At 54.8% G+C, this 11903-nt stretch overlaps 1 protein-coding gene across 1 annotated transcript in view; it reads right to left on the reverse strand.

The window, feature by feature from the left end:
- Nucleotides 1-8051, reverse strand: part of PDGFRB (platelet derived growth factor receptor beta) — a 37529-nt gene extending 29478 nt beyond the window's left edge. The window contains exon 1 of the mRNA XM_065873382.1: nt 7668-8051. The gene's annotated coding sequence lies outside the window, so the exon portion shown is untranslated. The remainder of the gene's footprint in view (nt 1-7667) is intronic.
- Between the last annotated feature and the right edge of the window lie 3852 nt (nt 8052-11903).

The following is an 11903-nucleotide window of genomic DNA, read 5'->3' on the forward strand; positions in this document are numbered from 1 at the left end:
GCGGCCTTCCCCCAGCAACCCAGAGCCGGCACATCGGGCAGGGCAGCTAGCTAAGGAGAACCTGCGTCTAATTGCTGCCAATTACGGAGCATTGAGATTCCCCTCAGAGCCCTCCTGGGCAGCAGAGCCAGAGGGGAGTGAAACGCCCACGTTTCACTCCCCTCTGGCTTTCCCAGCATCTGTTCTTTCACCCCTTCCTCCAGTCGCTCACCCCGAGTCTCCCACTTAACTGTTACTCAGCCTCCCTGTGCCTCGGGTTTCCCATCTGTAAGTCAGGGCTCGTCATCGAGTTGTCAAGGCCTTTGAATGAGTTAATACAAGGAAAATACTCAAAGCAGGGCCTGGCACACAGCCCTCGGCCAAGTCAGTGGCCACGTGACTGTTCTTCATTCACTCACGGGAGAATAAGTCACTCACTCATTCACTCACTCGCTGGCCTTGAGACCCTGCTAGGCTAAGCTTGTCAGCAAAGGATGCGTGTGGGAAATGGGGTGATGGGGACGCCAGGAAGGGTAGCTGCAGTTGTTATGGGTATTGTCAGCAGGCTCAGCTTGGGTAGGGTCGGGTCTCCTCCTGGCGCACTCAAGGATTTAAAGGCCAACCCAGGACCAGAACCCAAGTCTAATGACTCCCAGTCCACTGTCTGCCAACCGGCTCTTTCTTCTACCTTTGTCTTGGCCTCTTAGTTTGATTTTTCACAAATGAGGAAACCCATCTAACAATTTGGGGGATGTCTTCAAGTTCCTCGTATGGGATTAGGCATACAGTAGGTGCTCAATAGATGCTTACCCAGCATGAGAGATCAAATGGCTGTGTAGAGTCAGCTCTTCCGGTCCTCAGCTGCCCCCTAAAAACTCAGCACTCCCTGGGCTGGGAAACTGGGATAGGCAGGCGATGGTGACCCTTCCCCTCCAGGAAGGTGATGGGATGGGCTGGTGAGGGGGCAGCACAGACATATGGGACCCTGATGCCAGCAGGCTGTGCCTGCTGCCTCCCGGGGCAGTGAAAGCACATGGAGGGGCTCGGCCAGGCCAGGGGCCGCAGTCCCAGCTAGAAGCCACTTAATCCAGGTCAAAGTCCCAGTTCTACTACCTCATAAACATGTGATCTCTCTGAGTTTAACTTCCCTGAGTCCCAATTTTCTGGAAAACAGCAAAAGAGATATCCTTTTCCATGGCTGTGAGGGTTAGAGATGATGATGAAAGGCTCCTGACGTATAACAGGCGCTCAGTAAACGGTAATTATTATGATTATAGGACGATTTCAAGGGGGGAGAGGGTGGCCTTGAGTTGGGTTCTGTGGTGGACGATGCCAGGGAAGGGTATTCCACAGAAGCTCGGCATGAGCAGTTAGGGAAGGGGGAGATCGCGAGGCATCCGGGTGGTGGCAGAGACAGATCCGTTAGGCTAGAAACTGGGGCTCTTCAGCAAAGAGGCAGGGGATGGGCAGAGAAGAAGGGCAGAGGCCACTCTGGGAAAAGTTTGGGGTGCTGAGTAAGGACTTGGGCTCTGCCCTGGAGGCACTGGGAAGCCAACTTGTCAGGGTATTGACAGTGAGAGTAGGGGGCTGGCTGCTGGTTGGGCAGTGACAGTGGTGCAAGTCCAAGCCCTTATGGGGATGGGGGGTCCTCCACAAAGGAGAGTGATGGGAGTAGGTTGGCATTTTGTGGGAGGCCGTGGATTAGAATGGGGACAGTGGAGGCAGCGAGACCAGTCTCAGGGATGAAGCCATCTCAAACCCAGCCTGAACTCCCTGGCAGGACCAGCTATATAATTTGCGGGGCCAAGTGCAAAATAGAAATGCAGGGACCCTTGTTAAAAAACTATTCAGCATTTCAAGGCAATGATAGGCCCCTCTAAGCGTGGAGCCCACTGTGACTACACGTGCTGAACGCTCATGACGTCACCCCTGCTCCCTGGACTAGAGGGGAGGCCAACTGTCTGTCCATCCATCCATCCATCCATCCATCCATCCATCCGTGCAGGCATCCACCAACCTGTTTATCCATCTCTCCCCTACGCTTACTTATCACTCTTTCATTATCCATTCAGCAGAAAGGCCCCAGCCTGGGGGCTGATAAGGACACAAATACAGTTAAGACAGGAGTAGCCCACGGTCCACTGAGTCACACCTGAGCCTTTACCTTTAGGGCTTCAGTGACAGGTTTGTAAATCTGAGCCCTGCCCTCTGGGGCTGACTCTGGAACTTCCCCCCCCCAACACCACCACCATCCATGACCACTTAGGCTCAGCCTCAGGAGTGGAGAAGCTAGAAGAGGACGTGTCACAGCTCTTATGATTCCACTTCCCAGGACAGAAGGTAACCAGGGTAGCAACAACACGTGAAATACCCACACAAAGGCTGGCAGGAGCTCTCAGGGGCTAAGAACGGAGCTGGATGGAGCCTCTGGGGTCACTGAGCTGTCCCCTTGCCCCCCACCCCATCACTTTATGTAAAAGGAAATTATGGCCAGAATGGAGAAGTGATGTAACCAAAGGCTCCATGGTCCACAAGACTACCCAGAGGGTTTCCCACCCCTCGTCAGGATGGTGCTGTCCCTTTCCAGCCAAAACTCTGCCCTGTGGCCTCACCCCGGGGAGAGCTGGAGCCTAAGCCCTGGACCACAGAGGTGGATGGTGAAGATTCAGCACATGCGCTAGCACAGAGGAAAGTCCAGACCTGCAGCCCGGGTCCTGGGCTCAGTGCTATCACTGACAACCTGTAGGACCTGAGGCACGTCCCTCCTCTTCTCTGGACCTCAGTTTCCCGTGCATATAGTAAGGAAGTTGAACCCAGTGATCCCCATAATCCTCTTCACTTCTGACCTTCAGGAACCATCTAACCGGCCTGGCCCTGCTGCCCCTACCTCCCAAGCGACAACCCTTTCCATCACAGGGCAGAGGAGCCGGTACCTCTGGCAGATGAAAGGTTCTGGACACCTGAGACATTAAATAGCTCTGATCTGAAGCGAGGAGAAGAGAGGGTACTAATGCAGTTAAAGCAATACACTTTGATTTTCAACCTCCTGCACTAGGCTGGGCTGGGGCGTCCCAGAAAGCATCTGGGAAAGGCGGATCCTGGGGTCACGGCCTGGGGGGTTCAGGAAGCTCTTTTGCCTGAGGGTTCTGGGCCTGAAGTCTTGGGAGGGGCTTCTACACTGGAAGCAACAGTGTATGAATTCCACACTCCTCCCATTAGAGGTGGGTCTCTGCATCCATTCCCTTGCCTCTGGAGCCCATCATTCATTCATCTACCATGCGCCAAAGCCTTGCTTCCTTTTGAAATCAGAGCCTATGAAGTCCGAAAATCAGCAAAGGGTCACAGCATCCACACATACCCTCTCACAGGCAGTCCTCCTGACCCTCCTTCCTCAGTATCCCAGGAAAATAGGGCTGTGGGCACTGGGAAATCACGACCTCAGAGCTCCCCAAGAAACTGAGTGCATTACCAGGCCGCTCTGACTGTCAGAAGGTCCCTCCTCCTTGTTATAGGGTACCGTTTTCCATTAGAGGTCATCGATTCTGACCACTTTCTGTAATGTGTAGAAAAAGGGTAAGAAAAAACCCTTTCACTGTGAAGTTAAATATGCATGATCCCTGAGTACACAACAGAGCTTGTGCAACTGCCCATCTGGGCTGGTGTGGCTTGGAATCCTGGAATTGTTTTAGGGCTGGAAGGAGCTCAGAGATCATCTTGTTCAAACTCCTTGTTTTACTGATGGGAAAACTGAGACCCAGAGAGGGACTGACTCACCCACAGTCGCACAGGATGGATTCCTGGGTCTGATGACCACCTCTGGAGCTCTGAGGGGCGCCACAGCTGAGATCCAGAACCCACCCAGCCTCTCAATCGTGGACTCTGGAGTCAAAAACACCCGGTTTAAATCCTGGCTCCATTGCATCCTGGCTGTGGGACTTTGGGCAACTGACTTAACCTCTTAACCTCTCTGGGCATTTCTTCATCTGTAAAATGGAGAGTTTATATCCACTCCTCGAGGTGGTTTGCGATGATTAAATTAGTTCAGCGAATATTTATTAAGCACTCACTGAATGCCAGGCCTGTTCCAAGCACTAAGGAATACAGCAGTGGACTTGCTGGTAATGGATGTAAAGCACAATGAAAGTGCTCAGAGAGGGCTGGTCCCAGTTCTGTCATCCTGCACACGTGGCTTCCCAGTTGAGGCGTCACAAGCTCTGATGCTGGGAAGACATGGTGGAGGGTTGTGGGAGCTGTGGAAAACAGGGCAGGAAGATCTCCCCCTTCCAAGGGTCCACTGCCTGCAGGGTTCTGAACCACGTGCAAGAAATGGGGTGAGGGGGGACATTTCAGGAATGTCTGGGGCCTCTCTCATTCCTTCCTCCCTCCTCACCACTCAGTAGCCTGTCCTGAGCAAAGCACCCAGAGTCCCCTCCAGAGTCCCCTCCTTCAACCTAGAAGGCAGCTGGTCTCAGAGCCAGACTGTGCCTGGAGGATAGAGTTGAGCCTTTAGCACACCCGTGGTGCCCAGGTCCCTTCCCTTCTGTGGGCATAGCACTTCATGAGGTGCAGACCAATTTCACAGCCAGGTCGTCCCGTGCAGGAGGCGGGGAGAGCAGCTGCTCTCTCTTAGCCTTTGGCATTAAGTCCAGCCCCAGGAGATGCAGGAACTGTGCCAAGCACCTTATCTGTATTATTACCATGTGGACCCTGCATCCCACCCTACTGCTCACAGAGGAGGGGCCTGACGCCCAGAGAGGCAGAGCGCTAGCCCAGGGTCACACAGTCAGCCAGACCAAGGGGGGCTCATCAGATGCCCAAACCTGGTGTTGTTTACCCACCGTGCCCACTGCCTTCCAGATGCGGACGCAGCAAGAAAGAGGACGTGGGGGCCTGAGGTTGGCTACACAGTGGATTTGAGTCGAGCCAGGACCAGTGCTGGGTCTCCTGACTCTGAATCCACGGTGCTTTCCGCTGCCCCACATCTGTGGGCAATTAGAAGTCTCATCTCTTCTTCCCACAGAGGAGGGAGGGCTGCCCGATCACCACTGAAGGGAGGGGACTCACCAGATGGTCTCCTTCCTCACTCAGGACCAAGCCAGGGCCTGGGTGGACCTGGGAGCAGGTCAGGCCTGAAGCTAATCTTTCTGCTGGAGAAAGTGCTGGAGCCAGGAGCAGGCTCTGTGGGAGGATGGAGACTCTCCGCTGTGACCAGGGGGGCTCCCTGGGAGCAAGGGGGTTAAGTCTTTGGTTTCAGGTAGACCTCGGCCTACATACCAACTCTACCAACTAACTGTGTGACCCTGGGAAAGTCACTTAGCTTCTCTGAGCCTTGTTTTTCTTGTCTTCAAAACAGGGGTAAGACAATAGCCAGGACATGGAATCAACCTAAGTGTCCATCAACAGATGAATGGATAAAGAAGATGTGGCACATATATACAATGGAATATTACTCAGCCATAAAAAGAAACGAAATTGAGTTATTTGTAGTGAGGTGGATGGACCTAGAGTCTGTCATACAGAGTGAAGTAAGTCAGAAAGAAAAAACAAATACCGTATGCTAACATATGTATATGGAATCTTAAAAAAAAAAAGGTTCTGAAGAACCTAAGGGCAGAACAGGAATAAAGACGCAGATGTAGAGAATGGACTTGAGGACACGAGAAGGGGAAAGGGTAATCTGGGACGAAGTGAGAGAGTGGCATGGACATACATACACTACCAAATGTAAAATAGATAGCTAGTGGGAAGCAGCTGCATGGCACAGGGAGATCAGCTCTGTGCTTTGTGAGCACCTAGAAGGGTGGGATAGGGTGGGTGGGAAGGAGACGCAAGAGGGAGGGGATATGGGGATATATGTATACGTATAGCTGATTCACTTTGTTATACAGCAGAAACTAACACACCATTGTAAAGCAATTACACTCCAATAAAGATGTTAAAAAACAAAACAAAACAAGACAGGGGTAAGAATAATACCTATTCCAAAAACCTGTTGTGGGGGATTATAAGGCATACGAGGTTCCAGGCTCTGTGCCCAGCACAGGGTAAGCACTTCCTGATGGTGACCAACATGGTCTGCATGTCCCCAAGTGCTGTGGATTCAGGGCCCTGATGCTTGGAGGCAGGGGAGGACTGCCTGATTTCAGAAGATCTCGCTAGAGGCCTCTGTGCACTTTGGGATCACAGAGGCAGGGGCACTACCCCCCTTGACATATAGGAAAATGTCTGGGGGACGGACACACATAAGGTTCTGGAAGGGCACCTGAAGGAAGACAAGAGGCCTGGGTTCTGGGCTCACCCTTGGGAACACAAGGTCTTCAGTCAGTCCCTCCTCCCCTTCACAACCACATTTTCTCAGCCCCACTGGCCTTCTGGGAACACTGGGGCCAGAACACAAGATGGGGAAGCCTGGGGCCCAAACAATCTCTGATGTGTAAACAGAACACGAACAGAAAGAGAGGGTCAAGCAACAAGGCTCCAGGATGATGGGCGTAGTAAGCTCTTGGAAGACTAGAAGAACGTGGGAAGGCTGCCTGGAGGAGGTAGAATAGGGAGGGTCCTTGAAGGAAAAGGGAAAGTGGTAAGGCAGGGCATGCCCACTGGCAGGATCATGAAGATTCCTTCCGGGAATTCTGGGATCTGACCGTCAGGAACGCGAAGCCCAAGTCCGGCGTGATGGGGCAGGGAGGCTACTATCTCCCTGAGCTCTGCCACCTACTAGCAGAGCAGTGTGGCACAGTTTTGTGGCTGCTGTGAGCCTCAGTTTCCTCACTCGTAAATTGGGTATAAAATCAGTCCCTGCCCCTGGATTTGCTGGTGAGCGTTACATGAGATCATGCTTATAAAACACTCCACATGGTCCTGGCATGCAGTAAGGGTCGATCAGTGGCAGCCGCTATTAAGAGTTTGGGCTTTCTATAGGCACCTTCTACGAGGGAGACTCACAGAAGGAATCAGATTCATATTTAAGAAGGAGGGAGACAGTGAGGAGGCCTGAGCAGCTGCCTGGGACCAGAGGAACGGGCCCAGCAGCCAACCCCCCTTCTTCACAGAGGGGCCCCCAGATCTGACTGCTAGATCCCAAACCCCCGGCCCAGGCTGCACGACTGTGACTGTTCGGAAGGGCCTGCCATGGCCCCCTCGCCTTCACACTTTCCCAGCCGCTGGGGGTTTGGAAGGACATCTTAGGAATCTGGAAAATTTGCAAATCCATTTAAATCCTGAGAGGTTGCCTGGCGGCCGACTGGCTTAGAGCCAGACAGATTCTTAGGGACAAGGCTTGGGCCTAGGGACAGAGGCAGCGGATCTACGGTCCCCGTTCCCTGCTAGGTCCTCTTGCCATGTACCCTGCTGGCCATCTCTCAATTCCCCTCTCACACCCCTCCCAGCTCTCCCCGCCACCCCCCCCACAGGCGGTGCTTTGCTTTGGAGGACACCCCCGCCCTCCCGCTTGGCACCCAGAAACCTCTGAGATTTGTTTGATGAGGGCAAGGGGCACCGACCCCAGAAGCAGCCTGAGCAGGAGAGAGCTGGCTCCTCCAGCCCTGATGTCGCCAACAGCCTCCTGGCCTCCTCCCATCTGGTTTGGTAAAAAATATTTTCCATTTTTTGACCTACCCAAGAAGGCGCAGTCTGGGACAAGGGGACAGGACAAGGGGCTGGGGTTCCCTCCTCTTCCCAGCACTTACCTTGCTGCTGATGCCTTCTGAAGTGTGGGCAAGGTCCCAGGCTCTGGGCTGTCACCCCCTCCAGGAAGACCTCCTCACTGCCTACCCTCTCCTGTTATCAGAAAGACTTTGCTGGACCTGAAATTGGGCAGCAGCAGGGTAGGAGGGCAGTGAGGACCTTTGCAGGCTCCCAGAGCCTCAGGAGAATGGCGGGAGTGAGGGGCTACGGGGGTGAGGAGTGGCCTCACTCCCAAAGCATCCCTCTGGAGGAGCAGGGCTGCCAGGAGGGGCCGCCCTGGATCTGTCTGTATCGTTCGGCACAGGCTGCTGCCGGGTGCCGCTGGTCAGAGGGGCCCGGGCGCTCTCCTAGTCCCTCCTTCTCTCCGGCTCCAGACTGGGCGGGCAGGGACTGCGGGCTGCTGGCAGCCCCAGGAGCTCACACCACCGTGGGCTTCCCTGCCCCCCCCCCCCCACTTTGGGGGAAAGGCTGCAGGGCGGCCTCTGATTGGCTCAGCTGGGAGAAGGGGGCTGGGGGCGGGGAGGGTGGACGCGTGCGTCTGTTTTCAATTTTAGTTCCCCCTCCCTCTTTCTTTTCCCCCAAGTTTCTTGTTTTTCTTCCTCTTTTCCCTCTGCTTGCTCCCTCCCGTAGCCTGCTCACTCAGGATGTGAGGAGATGTTTAGAAATTCCGCAGCCCACGCCAGCCAGCCGCTGAGTCACTTTCATTAAAGAGTGGCCTGGCCCCACTCACCTGATGCCTGTCTCGGGTGGCAGACTCCCCTTGCCGTGGCACCTGGGGCTGGGTCCCTTCTCTGTGCCTTAGCTTTCCCATCTGTAAAAGGAGCTCTGATAACCTATCCGGTTGATTCCATCGACATTCATTCCTTAAACAAGCTTGTTGAGCACCTACTACATGCCAGACGCTGTGCTGGGTGCTGGGATGCAGTAGTAAGTTACAGTCCCTGACCTCAGGGTACCTAGGCTAGTGGGAGAGACAGTGCCCAGGGAGGGCAGGGGGGCTGAGAGTGCATTCAGAGGGGGCACTCGCAGAGGCTTAAGGGAATCAGAAAGGGCTTCTGAGAAAAGGTGACTTGGAAGAGAGAGAAAGCCCTTCTGAGGTTATCAGTCACTTCTCATAAGAAGAAATCAAGGTCCAGGGGTGAATCAGCACAGAGAGAGAAAGAGACATGCCCAAAGTCATCCAGCAAACTTCAGATTTCCAGACATCTTCCTCCATCATCTCAAAATCCCTGGACTACCAAGAAAGAATTATTTCCTCACTGTATAGACAAGGAACTGAAGCCCAGAGGAGTGAGGTGAGCTTCGCAAACTCACACAGCTGTGGCAGAGCTAAAGCAGAACCAGGCCTCATGAGTCACATGGTGGAACAGATACAGGTGATCCGACCCCAGCGGAAGACCCACACTGCAGTGTCAACCGGCCCTCCTGTCCCGCCTTCTTCTTGGGTTATCCCTTCCCCATCTCTCATTCATTTTCTAGTGCCTGTTGCGTTCCGTTTCCATCCTCTGCACTAAGGTCTGCCAAGGTTCCTCTGCGAGCCCCTGGGCTTCTCAGCCCCTCACTTCTTCAACCGTCATTTCCTCGGATCAGAACGTGTCTCTAGTCACAGACTCCTGACCAAGGGCATCATTTTAAAAGGACATAAGAGTTGGGTTGTGTCACCCTGCCGCCATTACTGTACACATGGGGAATCGGAGTCCCAGAGAGGGGAAGAAAAGTGTTCCAGGTCACACAGGTAGAGCCTGACTCTGCCCAGAGCTCCTTCCATCCTGCCCTCTGTCTACACCCTTTTCCTCCTGGGCCTCACCCCAGGTTCCTGTTCATGGGTGGAAGGAGGTTGGGACTTCATGCCAACCACGGTAACCTATCTTGCACTCATTTCTTGGTCTTGTCCCAGTGGGGACTGCCCAGCGGAGCATCTGGCTGGACCACACAGAGGGAGAAGGGTTCTCAGACGAGCTCCAGGCAATGTGGTGGGGGCCGTGAGAGCCTCCCAAGAGAGGGGGCCTGGTCCAGCTTGGTGGCAATGGAGTCACAGGGGAATACGGGGGACTCCAAAGACCACAGGGTCAGGCCTTCCTGCCCAAAGATTCCATCAGTCTTTACAACTTCCCTCCAGGCATTTGCCTTGGCCATTCACCTCTAAAGCCTTGGCCCAACTTCTCGGACCAGGTCAGTGGGGGAGAACAAGGAGGCATTTCAACTCCCAGTACCCAAAATAGATAGTCTGGGAGTCAGGAGACCCAGCTGTGCACTTCTTGTGTGGCCTTGGGTAGTTACCATGTCCTATCTGAGCCTCAGTTTCCCCATCTGTTCATAACTCGGGTGGACTCACTGTGCTGGAGGGCCCTTGGGATGCTTTGTCTACAAGTGTCTTAGAGTTGGACTCTAGCTAGGGAGAGGAGGCTGGTGGACCCCAGGGCAAGGGGACAGCTGGGGGCCAGAGATGCAGCACAGAGGGGAGGGGGCGGCCGCTGGTGGCTCCCCTGGGAAGCTGGCGGCTGCCGGTTTCCGGCCAGCCCAGGCATCCGGCTGGCCCATCTGGAATCACTTAGCCCCTACCACCATTAACCCTTGGCAGGCACCAGGACTGTTATGCCTCCTCATAGCTGAGATGGGGTTGGGGGATGCAGAACCACACGGAACACCACAGGGCACTCACTGAGGGCTGGACAGTTGAGGAAGAAGGGTCATGATGGACAGGGCAGGCTCTGGAGCCGGAGACAGAGCTGGTTTCAAATCCCGGCTTCTGCAGTTCCAAGCTACATGATCTTAGGCAAGGCACTTAAACTTCTCAGCCTCGGTTTCCTCCTCTGAAAAATGAAGATAATTCAAGGAATGACTCGAAAGACTGCTGTGATTTGCAATGCACACCTCAAGGGCTAGGTACAGTGCCTGAAGTGTCCTTGAAATAGTGTGTCTCCCTCATTCCAGCTGCAGCCCACCACTGTGTACCCCTAGGCTGAGCTCTCCGCTTTCTGGGCCTCAGTTTCCCCTGTGTACTCTGAAGGAGTGTGCAGTGGGTAGTGCAGTGCCGTCACGCCGGGGTGGTCAGCGTGGCCCCCAGCTCCACTGGGGACAGGATAAGCCACGAGCAGTCTCCCACCTGCCCAGATGCTGGGAGCCTGGTCCAGCCTCCGACAATCCTGTCTTGGGAGAGGCTAGGCTGAGAGTGGGTGGGCGGAGCGTGGAGCGTGGGGAGCACTGCCTGAGGTGAAGTGGGATGGGGTACAGAGGGAGAGAGGAACCGCAGGCCTTGGGGTTCAGCACGTCCCCTCCCCACTGCACAGTGTCATGCTCGGGGATTAAGAACCTGGGCCCTGATATGGGTAGTTCCAATCCAACTCTGCCACTTCCTAGCTGTGTGACCCTAGACGAATTACATGATCTGAGCTCAAAGAGCCTCAGTGTTTTGAGCTGTAAAATGGGGCTGTTGAGAGGCCTGAATAACACCTGCACCGAAGGTGTTTTGTTCCAGGACTAGGGCAGAGTGAGAAAGCTCCACAGAAGGTGCCTGATTCTCAGGTGTCGCTGGGAGCTGCTGTCGCAGAAGTCTACCATCAGGGGTGGAGGGAAGCTGGTCCAACCGCTGCTTGTACAGTCAGGACGCCTGAGGCCCAGTGATGGAAAGTGACTGTGATATGAGACCAGGACGGACACCCAGGTTCCGGTCTAGACTCTCAGGCCCATGTTCTTCTCTGAAGGAGGGAACTGGGCTGAACTGAACCCCCTCCTCAGCCCCCCAACCCACGCTGCTTAGAGCCGGAAGCCAGAGCTCTCCGTGGGGCGGGGGAGGGGGCCCGGAAAGGGCGCCTGAGTGGGAGAATTCCCAGTAGGCCAGATCAGTGCTCACTCAGGCAGCACCAGCAGCCACCACATCTGGCTCTCCCACGCTCCCGGCGCCGCCCCCCCCCCCCCCCAAGCTCCCCCGGCCTGGGGTGAGGATGCAGCACATATGTTCCAGGCATTGGCACACTCATCTTGGATGTCAGGGCCTGAGGAGTCCTAAGAGCGACAGGCATGGAAACTGAGGCCCAGAGAGCAGAGAGGACTCGCCTGAGGTTAGCAGAGACAGAAGGGGCCTGGAATGCAGGACTCCTGACCCCCAGCACCGTGTCTTTCCTCCCTGCACACCCTGAGCTGGTAGGTCCCTGTACCTACTGGTGGGGGAGTGAAAAGAGGCACACAGTGGAAACTGCCCCTTCCCCTCCTGGACACTCAGCACAGTGACTGGCTGG

This window comes from Phocoena phocoena, chromosome 3, assembly GCF_963924675.1.
Source record: "Phocoena phocoena chromosome 3, mPhoPho1.1, whole genome shotgun sequence".
NCBI lineage: Eukaryota > Metazoa > Chordata > Mammalia > Artiodactyla > Phocoenidae > Phocoena > Phocoena phocoena.